Raw genomic sequence first — 12,500 nt, 5'->3', positions numbered from 1 at the left:
GTGCTGAGAGGTGCAACTGGAGGGATGTCTGATCATTATCTTGTGGAGGCTAAGGTGAAGATTTGTATGGGTTTTCAGAAATGAAGAGTGAATGTTGGGGTGAAGACGGTAGTGAGAGTAAGTGAGCTTGGGAAGGAGACCTGTGTGAGGAAGTACCAGGAGAGACTGAGTACAGAATGGAAAAAGGTGAGAACAATGGAAGTAAGGGGAGTGGGGGAGGAATGGGATGTATTTAGGGAATCAGTGATGGATTGCGCAAAAGATGCTTGTGGCATGAGAAGAGTGGGAGGTGGGTTGATTAGAAAGGGTAGTGAGTGGTGGGATGAAGAACTATTATTAGTGTATTAGTGAAATAGAGTATTAGTGAAATAGAAGAGAGAGGCATTTGGACGATTTTTGCAGGGAAAAAATGCAATTGAGTGGGAGATGTATAAAAGAAAGAGACAGGAGGTCAAGAGAAAGGTGCAAGAGGTGAAAAAAAGGGCAAATGAGAGTTGGAGTGAGAGAGTATCATTAAATTTTAGGGAGAATAAAAAGATGTTCTGGAAGGAGGTAAATAAAGTGTGTAAGACAAGGGAACAAATGGGAACTTCAGTGAAGGGCGCAAATGGGGAGGTGATAAAAAGTAGTGGTGATGTGAGAAGGAGATGGAGTGAGTATTTTGAAGGTTTGTTGAATGTGTTTGATGATAGAGTGGCAGATATAGGGTGTTTTGGTCGAGGTCGTGTGCAAAGTGAGAGGGTTAGGGAAAATGATTTGGTAAACAGAGAAGAGGTAGTGAAAGCTTTGCGGAAGATGAAAGCCGGCAAGGCAGCAGGTTTCGATGGTATTGCAGTGGAATTTATTAAAAAAGGGGGTGACTGTATTGTTGACTGGTTGGTAAGGTTATTTAATGTATGTATGGCTCATGGTGAGGTGCCTGAGGATTGGCGGAATGCGTGCATAGTGCCATTGTACAAAGGCAAAGGGGATAAGAGTGAGTGCTCAAATTACAGAGGTATTAGTTTGTTGAGTATTCCTGGTAAATTATATGGGAGGGTATTGATTGAGAGGGTGAAGGCATGCGCAGAGCATCAGATTGGGGAAGAGCAGTTTGGTTTCAGAAGTGGTACAGGATGTGTGGATTAGGTGTTTTCTTTGAAGAATGTATGTGAGAAATACTTAGAAAAGCAAATGGATTTGTATGTAGCATTTATGGATCTGGAGAAGGCATATGATTGAGTTGATAGAGATGCTCTGTGGAAGGTATTAAGAATATATGGTGTGGGAGGCAAGTTGTTAGAAGCAGTGAAAAGTTTTTATCGAGGATGTAAGGCATGTGTACGTGTAGGAAGAGAGGAAAGTGATTGGTTCTCAGTGAATGTAGGTTTGCGGCAGGGGTGTGTGATGTCTCCATGGTTGTTTAATTTGTTTATGGATGGGGTTGTTAGGGAGGTAAATGCAAGAGTTTTTGAAAGAGGGGCAAGTATGAAGTCTGTTGGGGATGAGAGAGCTTGGGAAGTGAGTCAGTTGTTGTTCGCTGATGATACAGCGCTGGGGGCTGATTCATGTGAGAAACTGCAGAAGCTGGTGACTGAGTTTGGTAAAGTGTGTGGAAGAAGAAAGTTAAGAGTAAATGTGAATAAGAGCAAGGTTATTAGGTACAGTAGGGTTGAGGGTCAAGTCAATTGGGAGGTGAGTTTGAATGTAGAAAAACTGGAGGAAGTGAAGTGTTTTAGATATCTGGGAGTGGATCTGTCAGCGGATGGAACCATGGAAGCGGAGGTGGATCATAGGGTGGGGTAGGGGGCGAAAATTCTGGGGGCCTTGAAGAATGTGTGGAAGTCGAGAACATTATCTCGGAAAGCAAAAATGGGTATGTTTGAAGGAATAGTGGTTCCAACAATGTTGTATGGTTGCGAGGCGTGGGCTATGGATAGAGTTGTGCGCAGGAGGATGGATGTGCTGGAAATGAGATGTTTGAGGACAATGTGTGGTGTGAGGTGGTTTGATCGAGTGAGTAACGTAAGGGTAAGAGAGATGTGTGGAAATAAAAAGAGCGTGGTTGAGAGAGCAGAAGAGGGTGTTTTGAAGTGGTTTGGGCACATGGAGAGAATGAATGAGGAAAGATTGACCAAGAGGATATATGTGTCGGAGGTGGAGGGAACGAGGAGAAGAGGGAGACCAAATTGGAGGTGGAAAGATGGAGTGAAAAAGATTTTGTGTTATCGGGGCCTGAACATGCAGGAGGGTGAAAGGCGTGCAAGGAATAGAGTGAATTGGAGCGATGTGGTATACCGGGGTTGACGTGCTGTCAGTGGATTGAATCAAGGCATGTGAAGCGTCTGGGGTAAACCATGGAAATTTGTGTAGGTATGTATATTTGCGTGTGTGGACGTATGTATGTACATGTGTATGGGGGGGGGTTGGGCCATTTCTTTCGTCTGTTTCCTTGCGCTACCTCGCAAACGCGGTAGACAGCGAGAAAGTATAAAAAAAAAAAAAAATATATATATATATATATATATATATATATATATATATATATATATATATATATATATATATATATATATATATATATATATATACATATAAAAAGAGCGTGGTTGAGAGAGCAGAAGAGGGTGTTTTGAAATGGTTTGGGCACATGGAGAGAATGAGTGAGGAAAGATTGACCAAGAGGATATATGTGTCGGAGGTGGAGGGAACGAGGAGAAGAGGGAGACCAAATTGGAGGTGGAAAGATGGAATGAAAAAGATTTTATGTGATCGGAGCCTGAACATGCAGGAGGGTGTAAGGAGGGCAAGGAATAGAGTGAATTGGAGCGATGTGGTATACCGGAGTTGACGTGCTGTCAGTGGATTGAATCAAGGCATGTGAAGCGTCTGGGGTAAACCATGGAAGGCTGTGTAGGTATGTATATTTGCGTGTGTGGACGTATGTATATACATGTGTATGGGGGTGGGTTGGGCCATTTCTTTCGTGTGTTTCCTTGCGCTACCTCGCAACCGCGGGAGACAGCGACGAGGTATAAAAAAAAATATATATATATATATATATATATATATATATATATATATATATATATATATATATATATATATATATATATATATATATTGGAAAGGATCACAATTTTGCGCGTGATCAAGATATTTATAGGAGTCCACGGGTAAAATGAAACACGAAAAGCTCCCAAGTGCACTTTCGTGTAATAATCACATCATCAGGGGAGACACAAGAGAGGAATATAACAGTCAGTTGATATACATCGAAGAGACGAGGCTAGGGCGCCATTTGGTAAATATGTGATTGTCTAAAACATACAACGAGCGTTCATAAACTTATCATTTTACAAATGTTATCAACAATAAATTATCTAATTTGTACTGACCATCACTAATATTAAGATTATAATTCTCTGTGTATTTGATTGTAGAAGATTCAAAGATAGTTCTCTTGGGAATAGAGTTAGAGTTAAGAAGTGAGATGGCGTTACTCCAGTCAATACAATGATCATAGTTTTTAACATGATTAAACAAGGTATTTGATTCTTGTCCCGTTCTTATACTACATTTATGTTGCTTAAGTCTACCAGAAAGATCCTTACCAGTGTGACCAACATAAAACTTATCACAGTCTCCAGAAGGAACTTTATAGATGCATCCAAGAGAATTTCTGGTGAATTCCTGATTAAGATATTCTTTATAGTATTATTGTTGATAAAGGCCACATTTACATTAAAGGATTTAAGCAACATGGGAAGCAAAGTGAAATTATTATTAAAAGGGAGAACTAAAAGATTCTTTGTGTCAATGGGAGGTTAGGGCTCCACTCTATAAAATGATTTCTTTGGTAACTTAAGAGATTTATCAATGAAAGATCTAGGGTACTTCAACTTAGATCCAATAGAATATATGTTCTGAAACTCATCATTAATAAACTCTGGACTGTAAATACGTAATGCCCTTAGGAACATAGATTGAAATGATGATAATTTAACTCTGTCATGTTGAGATGAGTAATAATGGATATATGAGCATACATTGGTGGGTTTTCTGTATGTGCTAAACTTAAACTTGTTTCCTTGTCTATGGATCATAAAATCTAGAAATGGTAACATACCATTATTTTTATTTTCTACAGTAAATTTGATTGAAGGTACTAAATTGTTAAGTAATGGGAGAAATATTTGTAAATTTTCATTTGTTGGCCAAACACAAAGAACATCATCTACATACCTAAACCAAATTGCATTAGAAGGTTAGATATTCTTTAGTAATTTTGTTTCAAAAAATTCCATACAAAGATTACTTAATACAGGTGAAAGAGGGTTACCCATTGCCATACCAAATTTTTTAGCATAATAATATCCATTAAATTGAAATACACAGTCTTTTATACATAATTTTGTCAGTTCAATGAAAGTAGACTTTGAAACAGGCAATTGAATATCATCCAAGACATCAAATAAATATTCTAAGATGTCATCAACTGGAACTTTAGTGAAAAGTGAGGAAACATCAAAGCTAACTAGTTTGAAATCAAAATTAATATTGATATTGTTTAGCTTTTTGACTAAATCTACATTGTTCATTATATTAGAATTTGATACCTTACCCACTAAAGGGCTTAATAAGGAAACTAACCATTTTGATGATTTATATGTGATGGAGCCTACCGAAGTTACTATAGGTCTTGTTGGAAAATTTTGTTTATATGTTTTGATAAGTCCATACATATATGGCAATGAAGGGGACAAAGATGACAAAGTTTTGATAAGAGAAATGTTGCCTTTTAACAACAACTTCATTTCTTTATTGAAGTGAGAATTAATTGCTTCTAAGGGATTTTTACTAAGTTTAGAATATGTTGTGTTATCATACAGAAGATCAATCATTTTAGATAAATAGTTCCTTTTGTCTAAAATCACAACAGTGTTAGCCTTATCTGTTTTAGTAATATGTATATCCTTGTCTTTTTTTAAGGTGTTAATAGCTCTTATGAATCTTTTAGGGCAATTAGCTTCCACTGGTTTTGACAAACTGGCATACACTAAACCTTGCAAATATTAATATCATCATTACTTAAATTACTGTATTTTTCTAAATTACAAAAAGACTTTGTGACATCAACACAGCTGGCTTCTCTGTTAGAGCATGCAAAACTTAAACCATAGCCTAGTAATTTAAGTAATGATGATATTGATATTTGCAAGGGTTTAGTGTATGCCAATTTGTCAAAACCAGTGGAAGCTAATTGAACTAAAAGATTCATAAGAGCTATTAAAACCTTAAAAAAAGACAAGGATATACATATTACTAAAGCAGATAAGGCTAACACTGTTGTGGTTTTAGACAAAAGTAACTATTTATCTAAAATGAATGATCTTCTAAATGATAACACAACATATTCTAAACTTAGTAAAAATCCCTTCGAAGGAGTTAATTCTCACTTCAATAAAGAAATGAAGTTGCTGTTGAAAGGCAACATTTCTCTTATCAATAATTTGTCATCTTTGTACCCTTCATTGCCATATATTTATGGACTTATCAAAACATATAAACAAAATTTTCCAGCAAGACCTATAGTAAGTTCAGTAGGCTCCATCACATATAAATTGTCAAAATGGTTAGTTTCATTATTAAGCCCTCTAGTGGGTAAGGTATCAAATTCTAATATCATGAACAATGTAGATTTAGTCAACAAGCTAAACAATATTAATATTTATTTTGATTTCAAACTAGTTAGCTTTGATGTTTCCTCACTTTTCACTAAAGTTCCAGTTGATGACCTTTTACAATATTTATTTGATGTCTTGGATGATATTCAATTGCCTGCTTCAAAGTCTAATTTCATTAAACTGATAAAATTGTGTATGAAAGACTGTGTATTTCAATTTAATGGAGATTTTATTATGCTAAAAAATTTGGTATGGCAATGGGTAACCCTCTTTCACCTGTACTAAGTAATCTTTATATGGAATTTTTTTGAAACAAAATTAATAAAGGATATCTTACCTTCTGATGCAATTTGGTTTAGGTATGTAGATGATGTTCTTTGTGTTTGGCCAACAAATGAAAATTTACAAATATTTCTCCCCTTACTTAAGAATTGAGTACCTTCAATCAAATTTACTGTAGAAAATAAAAATAATGGTATGTTACCATTTCTAGATTGCATGATCCATAGACAAGGAAACAAGTTTAAGTTTAGCATATACAGAAAACCCACCAATGTATGCTTATATATCCATTATTACTCATCTCAACATGACAGAGTTAAATTATCATTATTTCAATGTATGTTCCTAAGGGCATTACGTATTTGCAGTCCAGAGTTTATTAATGACGAGTTTGAGAAGATATATTCTATTGGATCTAAGTTAAAGTACCCTAGATCTTTCATTGATAAATCCCTTAAGTTAGCAAAGAAATCATTTTATAGAGCTGAGCCCAAACCTCCGATTGACGCCAAGAATCTTTTAGTTCTCCCTTTTGATAATAATTTCACTTTGCTTCCCATGTTGCTTAAATTCTTTAATGTAAATGTTGCCTTTATCAACAATAATACTATAAAGAATATCTTAATCAGGAATTCACCAGAAAATTCTCTTGGTTGCATCTATAACGTTCCTTGTGGAAACTGATAAATTTTATGTTGGTCAGACTGGTAAGGATCTTTCTGTTACACTTAAGCAACATAAATATAGTATAAGAACGGGACAAGAATCAAATGCCTTGTTTAATCATGTTAAAAACTATGATCATTGTATTGACTGGAGTAACGCCATCTCAGTTGTTAACTCTAACTCTATTACCAAGAGAAATATCATTGAATCTTCTATTATCAAATACACAAAGAATTATAATCTTAATATTAGTGATGGTCAGTACAAATTAGATAACTTTATTGTTGATAAGATTTGTAAAATGATAAGTTTATGAACGCTCTTTGTATATTTTGGACAATCACATGTTTACCAAATGGCGTCCTAGCTTCGTCTCTTCGACGTATATCAACTGACTGTTATATTCCTCTCTTGTATCTCCCCTGATGATGTGATTATTACACGAAAGTGCACTTGGGATCTTTTCGTGCTTCAATTTCCCCGTGGACTCGTAGGAATATTTATATACATATATATATATATATATATATATATATATATATATATATATATATATATATATATATATATATGTTTTATTTATTCTATTTTGCTTTGTCGCTGTCTCCCGCGTTAGCGAGGTAACGCAAGGAAACATGAAAGAATGGCCCAACCCGCCCACATACACATGTATATACATACACGTCCACACGCGCAAATATACATCCTTATACATCTCAATGTACACATATATATATATACACACACAGACATATACATATATACACATGTACATAATTCATACTGTCTGCCTTTATTTGTTCCCATCGCCACCTCGCCACACATGGAATAACATCCCTCTCCCACCTCATGTGTGAGAGGTAGCGCTAGGAAAGACACCAAAGGCCCCATTCGTTCACACTATATATATATATATATATATATATATATATATATATATATATATATATATATTTTCTTTTTTTTTTTTTTTTCATACTATTCGCTATTTCCCGCGATAGCGAGGTAGCGTTAAGAACAGAGGACTGGGCCTTTGAGGGAATATCCTCACCTGGCCCTCTTCTCTGTTCCTTCTTTTGGAAAATTAAAAAAAAAAAAAAAACGAGATCAACAACGTAAGGGAGACGAGATTTGGGCAAGTCCTGATGATATCACTGTACTTGTGATGGATACGAGATCATAATTAAAAGACAATAAACTCTTGGTTCCAGATGACAAGAGAGAAAATCTAAAGAAAGCGATATATGGAACTAAAAGCACTACCTGGATAAAAGATATTCGATACAAGAGAGGTGTTGTGTACACCTGAAAACTAAGATGCTATTGGGAGTGTAACTTCTCTACGAATTACGAACAGCATGCCATTGTAATCTCAAAACCGTTCTGAATGACTGGAAAAATAGAACCAATTCGCCTAAAGAAGGAAGAAGTACATATAGAGAATCAGGTTAATAGAAAGCATTGATAGTCGTCAATAACTAGAGGAACACAAAGGAAACGTGGAAAGGTCATTAGGTGAAGTAATCGCGAATTTCATGGAATGTTTTAAACAACACAAGGGATTTCTTTAATTATATACGACAAAAAAAAAACAACTTATAAGATACCACAGGACCGCTAATATCCGAAAAGGGTAATGCTCTTCATTATAGCTAAAGGCTTCAGCTCTTAATATGAAGTCGAAAAGGAATCATTCTAACCTCACCTGGAAATACATGTTTCAAGACTCTGATGACGGAATATTAAAGGTAAAGGATATTAAGAGTTATGAAGCAATAAAACAGTTAGACCAATTAAGCCCAAGCAATTTGACTGACCTTCATAACCTTGCCTAGAATTTTTTTGAAAGATTTAAGATGGCAATTGATATTTCCCATAACGGAAATGTTTTTAACAAATCATTATCGGAAGTTAAGGTACCTAAATAATGGGAACTGGTGGATAGCGCCCAAATATATAAGGAAAGAGATAAGAAAAGTGCCTTGCATTACTGCCCAGTTAGCCTCACGTCACTTTAGGTAAAAAGCCGGAGGAATTCACGACGAAAGAAAAGTCAATCACCCAGCATGACCTCAATATAAGATCGTGCCTAACAAAGTTGGTAGAATTTTTCAATATTATACATGGCAACTAGGACCTATAAGTGCCCTCTGCTGTCATATATCTTCAGACAGAAAAAGCTCTCGATAATATACCGAACAAGAGACTTACCATTTAAGTCAAAAGCATGTAGAATGGGGAACGAACTATGTTTCTGGCTCACTGACAGAAATCAACGTGTAGTTCTAAATGGTGAAGCCTCAGACTACCTGGATGAGTAAAGTGATGTACCACAGAGGTCGGTCCTTGGTCCTCTTCTGTTCATGATATATGTTAATGATCCAGAATTGGGCCTTATTTCTAAGAGTTCAAGTTTGCAAATGATGCAGAACTAGAAAGTAGGATTGTGAACGGGCTGGACAGTGAAATAGTTCTGAGAGATCTTAACAGACTAGCAGAGTGGTTTGACAAATGGCAGATGGAATCTAATGTATACAAGTATCAAGTTTTACGCTTAGGAGGTGAGGAAAAGAAACGCGAGTACTAGATATTTGGGAATCCAATGACTAAAGCAAACGAAGAGAAGAATATTAGAATACTTATTAGTGAAAATTTGAAGTATTCTAGATATGGTCTGGCAACAAGTAAGTATGGAAATTTGGGGGATGGGCCTTACAACTAGGGACATCGGCTACATAACACCAGAAACAATTCTAACGGTCTTTGATGCTCTTATAAGATCACAATCTAAATATGCGGACAAATTTAGGTCCCGAAGCTTCAAGAGAGTTGAGGAAGAACTGGAATAAGTACAAAAACGAACGATAAAACGGATCACATCTCAGAATAATCTGACATAGTAGAGGAGCTAAGAAGATTAGGCTTCTTATACCATAATAAACACAATCTTCGTGATGACCTAATACAATTTTTCAAAATCACCATGACCTACTTGAAATAGAAGAGAGTACAGTTATGAGGACAATTTAAACAACAAGAAAATAACCTAAGGCTGACAGATATCATATTGACTTGGAGAAAACTCTTTTCTAGTTAATGCTAGAATAAGTTATAGTCAAAGTCTGTCAATGAAAAGACTCAAAACACCTTCAGAAACCATTTAAAAGAAATTTTAGTCAGTTCTGGTAGCTACTGAATGCCCAGAAGAAAAAAAGATATCTATCTATCTATCTATTAATCTATCTCTATCTATCTATCAATCTATATATATATGTTTATGTATATATATACATATATATATATATATATATATATATATATATATATATATATATATATATATATATATATATATATATATATATATATATATATATATATATATATTCATATATATATATACATGTATATATATATATATATATATATATATATATATATATATATATATATATATATATATATATATATATATATATATATATATATATATCTTTTCTTTTCTTTCAAACTGTTCGCCATTTCCCGCATTAGCGAGGTAGCGTTAAGAACAGAGGACTGGGCCTTTGAGGGAATACCCTCACCTGGCCCAATTCTCTGTTCCTTCTTTTGGAAAATTAAAAAAAAAAAACGAGAGGGAGGATTTCCAGCCCCCCGCTCCCTCCCCTTTTAGTCGCCTTTTACGACACGCAGGGAATACGTGGGAAGTATTCTTTGTCCCCTATCCCCAGGGAAAATATATATATATATATATATATATATATATATATATATATATATATATATATATATATATATATATTCCTATGAGTCCACGAGGAAAATGAAACACGAAAAGTTCCCAAGTGCACTTTCGTGTAATAATCACATCATCAGGGGAGATACAAGAGAAAAATATAACAGTCAGTTGATATACATCGAGGAGACGAAGCTAGGACTCCATTTGGTAAACATGTGATTGTCCAAAACATACAACGAGCGTTCATAAACTTATCATTTTACAAATCTTATCAACAATAAAGTTACCTAATTTGTATAGACCATAACTAATATGAAGATTATAATTCTTTGTATATTTAAGAATAGAAGTCTCAATGATATTTCTCTTGGTAATAGAGTTAGAGTTAATAACTGAGATGGCGTTACTACAGTCAATACAATGACCATAGTTTTTAACATGATTAAACAAGGCATTTGATTCTTGTCCCGTTCTTATACTATATTCATGTTGCTTAAGTCTAACAGAAAGATCCTTACCAGTCTGACCAACATAAAATTTATCTCAGTTTCCAGAAGGAACTTCATAAATGCAACCAAGAGAATTTTCTGGTGAATTCCTGATTAAGATATTCTTTATAGTATTATTGTTGCTAAAGGCAACATTTACATTAAAGGATTTAAGCAACATGGGAAGAAAATTGAAATTATTATTAAAAGGGAGAACTAAAAGATTCTTGGCGTCAATGGGAGGTTTGGGCTCAACTTTATAAAAAAGACAAGGATATACATATTACTAAAGCAGATAAGGCTAACATTGTTGTGATTTTAGACAAAAGTAACTATTTATCTAAAATGAATGTTCTTCTAAATGATAACACAACGATTCTAAACTTAGTAAAAATCCCTTAGAAGTATATAATTCTCACTCCAATAAAGAAATGAAGTTGTTGTTGAAAGGTAACATTTCTCTTATCAAAAAATTTGTCACCTTTGTCCCTTCATTGTCATATATGTATAGACTTATCAAAACACATAAACAAAATTTTCCAGCAAGACCTATAGTGAGTTCGGTAGGCTCCATCACATATAAATTGTCAAAATGGTTAGTTTCTTTATTAAGCTCTTTATTGGGTAAGGTATCAAACTCTAATATCATGAACAATGTAGATTTAGTCAACAAGCTAAACAATATCAATGTTAATTTTGATTTCAAACTAGTTAGCTTTGATGTTTCCTCAGTTTTCGCTAAAGTTCCAGTTGACGACCTTTTAGAATATCTATTTGATGTCTTGGATGATATTCATTTACCTGCTTCAAAGTCTAATTTCATTGAACTGATAAAATTGTATATAAAAGACTGTTTATTTCAATCTAATGGAGTATATTATGCTCAAAAATTTGGTATGGCAATGGGTAACCCTCTTTCACCTGTACTAAGTAATCTTTATATGGAATTTTTTGAAACAAAATTACTAAAGGATATCATACCTTCTAATGCAATTTGGTTTAGGTATGTAGATGTGTTTGGCCAACAAATGAAAATTGACAAATATTTCTCCCCTTACTTAACAATTTAGTACCTTCCATCAAATGTACTGTAGAAAATGAAAATAATGGTATGTTACCATTTTTAGATTTTATGATCCATAGACAAGGAAACAAGTTTAAGTTTAGCATATATAGAAAACCCACCAATGTATGCTCATATATCCATTATTAATCATCTCAACATGACAGAGGTAAATTATCATTATTTCAATGTATGTTCCTTAGGGCAGTACGTATTTGCAGTCCAGAGTTTATTGATGATGAGTTTGAGAAGATATATTCTATTGGATCTAAGTTAAAGCACCCTAGATCTTTCATTGATAAATCTCTTAAGTTAGCAAAGAAATCATTTGATAGAGATGAGCCCAAACCTCCCATTGACAACAAGAATCTTTTAGTTCTCCCTTTTAATAATAATTTCACTTTGCTTCCCATGCTGCTTAAATCCTTTAATGTAAATGTTGACTTTAGCAACAATAATACTATAAAGAATATCTTAATCATGAATTCACCAGAAAATTCTCTTGGTTGCATCTATAAAGTTCCTTGTGGAAACTGTGATAAATTTTATGTTGGTCAGACTGGTAAGGATCTTTCTGTTAGACTTAAACAACATAG

This window comes from Panulirus ornatus, chromosome 15, assembly GCF_036320965.1.
Source record: "Panulirus ornatus isolate Po-2019 chromosome 15, ASM3632096v1, whole genome shotgun sequence".
Classification (NCBI taxonomy): Eukaryota; Metazoa; Arthropoda; class Malacostraca; order Decapoda; family Palinuridae; genus Panulirus; species Panulirus ornatus.
Note: the sequence above shows the minus strand (reverse complement) of the source record.